The sequence below is a fragment of the Acanthisitta chloris genome, unplaced genomic scaffold (assembly GCF_000695815.1).
Source record: "Acanthisitta chloris isolate BGI_N310 unplaced genomic scaffold, ASM69581v1 scaffold6143, whole genome shotgun sequence".
Lineage (NCBI taxonomy): Eukaryota > Metazoa > Chordata > Aves > Passeriformes > Acanthisittidae > Acanthisitta > Acanthisitta chloris.
The window spans coordinates 12,975-15,825 of NW_008664195.1; positions in this window are offsets into that span (position 1 = coordinate 12,975).

The following is a 2,851-nucleotide window of genomic DNA, read 5'->3' on the forward strand; positions in this document are numbered from 1 at the left end:
GGGGAAAGCCAAGAGCTCTGTAAACCAATCTCATGTGGGAACACAGGGCTGGGCAGACATCTCTTGTGCCAGAGGATTCCAGGCCTGAAAACCATGGGAAATAAGCAAAGTGGACAGCCCAGGAACACCCAGCTTGGAAAACCCAAGGAGCCTGCACACACCAGAGTGAAATTAAAGCTGGTAAAGGCAGGAGTTCACCTCTGTTTGATTTTTCTCCTTTCCACACCATCCTGCAGCTGGTGCTAGTGGTGATCCCTGTCACAGAGCTCACTGCACCTCAACAATACTCATTAAATTTGCTTTCTCAGCAAGCCCAGAACATCCAGTCCTGTACAGAATCCCCCAGGTGGGTAACACCGTGTTCTGCCGTGTCTGCAGCCCCTGGCCCAGCACATTCTCATTCCTTTGTTGTGTATTTGTCAACCTGAAAGGTCCTAAGCTGCTTAGCCAAAGAAATATCTGGTTCCTAGGGAAGGACATTGTCACCCAGTGCTGTTGCTGCTAGTTGTGGAGTGAGCTGCAAACAACTGAGACACTGCAGCAGGTCAGGGAGGAAATGAAGATCTGTATCAGCTGTCCCTGGCACTGAATGCCCTGAGGACACGTGAGGGAATTTCCCACAGTGGTTAAACCCAAAGAGAAAGAAAATACCAGAGAGAGGAGAGGAGGCACAAGAGCCACAGCATCTGGCTCAGCAGAGCCCAAGCTGCAGAGAGCAGAGACCTGCCTCTGGAAGTTAGAGCACAGAGGGAAAGCAGAGATGACAGCGAGGAAATCGGGGGCTGATAAGGATCTGTGGCTCTGAGGCAGGTGTGTGCTCAGAGCAGGTCCTGTGCAAGCAGAGCTGTGGGGCTGGTGCAGCTTTTTGTGTTTGTTTCCCTCTACCTGGCTGACATGTCTTTTCATGTCAAACGTGAGATCAAAGAGAGGGATGGAAATAGCTGGAACAGGCTTCCCTGTGGGAACAGGGCTGAGTGCCACAGCCAGCCCTGCAGCTGGATCCCTCCCTGGGAGCAGCACAAGGAGCTGTCACCCTCCATTAGCCAAACACCCAGGGAAGAAAGTGTGTGGCTGCCCTGGGCATTGGGAGCCAAACCATGGAGTGAGGGCAGGGAGAGTCACTCTCTGCAGCTGTCTCTTCCCTGGGCCACCACAGATACTGATGGGACACAAGCAGGGACATGAGGACAAGTGCTCTGGTTGTCATCATGTCAGGAGTCCAAGGATATATACGTATCTGGTGCGTGTTGAAATGGTTGATGGCTTTACTCCTCATCTGTGCTCCTCTGGACTAGAGCACCCACTGTTTTCTAATGTCCCTCTGCTGAAATCCCATGTTTGGAAGAAAGGCTCTGTCAATGCTGTCTTGTACATTCACCTTCCAAGAAAAACCTCTTCCTCCTTCCTTTTCCAAGGCAGGGAATTCTACTCCATGGCATCCTTCACAACCATACAGTTATCCAACAGCAGCATCTCATCCCCTGACATCTCTCTCTTTTTCCTCCAGATGCATTGCACAAGGGTGTTGGGCTGGGAAGGAGCAGTGTCCATGCTCTCCAAACCCAAGGTCTTCCCAGATTATCACTCCCCTCTCCAACTCTGCACAGCAGAGAGCAGAACAGCCTGGGGCTGCTCTGAACCAGGTCAGACAGCAGCAGCTCCTGTAGGGCTGGGCAGAGTATGTCCTGCTCTGCTCCTTTCCCATGTCCCCAGAGCAGGGACTGCTGAGGGAAGGAAGACACAACTGGCAGCATTGTCCTGATCCCACCCTAGGGCTTCCCCAGCCTTCCCTGCCCTTTTTATTCCATCCTAAACTTTGCCTCTGAAAGTCCCAATGCCTGCTGTGCACAGGGAGCTCAAATCTGTGGTTTATGCTCAATAATCCAGAGTAAATAAAACACTCTGGTGTGGCAAGTTGCCTTTCAGGGAAGTGAGGGCACAGAGATTGTCTGGCAGAACCTCAAATCAAGTGTCTTGCACTGCTGTGGGGGATTTGCAGCAGATGAGGAAACAAACCACAGGTAGAGAAGAGTTTGGGGATGAAAGGATTGAGGAGAAGAGACTATAGCAGGAACACAAGTCTAAGATTGGGCAAGAAGGAGCCAAAGCTACAGGGCACAAGAGATCCCTGAAGTCCTTGGGAAACAGCAACACTGCCCAAGGGGTAGTGCCCTTCCCCTTCTGCCCGTTTCTGCTGCTCTCACTCATTCCTTCAGCGCTGCCAAACCCAAACCACAGCCCCACTCTGCCCTCCTACACAGCCTCAGCAGTGGTTTCAGGGCTGTGCACGAGGCTCTGCAGCTTCCCAGGAGAGGTGGCACCGCTGGGGAACACTGGGCCAGCCTGGGAGGCAGCAGCAACCCCAACCCTCCCCACTCTTGTCACCAGCTCTACCTGCAAAAAGTGTTCTTGCCGCATCTCCCTCACACAGCAGGTCTGCAGGGGGGTGTGATCAAGAAACCACAGGCTGGAGTGAAGTAGTTACGGGTGTTTAAGGGGAAAGTTTGAGCTGGGGTTTGGCATGAGGACAGCAGGGACTGACTCTGCGGCTGCTGTAAATCAGGCAGGGGCTCAGCACGGAGCCCTTACGGTCTTACCTGGCTCCCGAGGGGCAGCTCTGGCTCGGCATCTCCGTCCCCGTGTCCCCGCGGGTGCCCGAGGCGTTCCCGGAGCACGGGCAGGGCTGACCGCAGCCCGCCCAGCTCACCTGGCTGCGGCAATTAGGGAGGCATCGCTAATTACCTGCGCCGAGTAACGGGCGGAGGGGAATCGGCGGCTTCGCTCATACACACAGCCCTCGTGTACACACACCCCTCCTCATCCTCACAGCCCTCACTCCCTCTCATCCCCC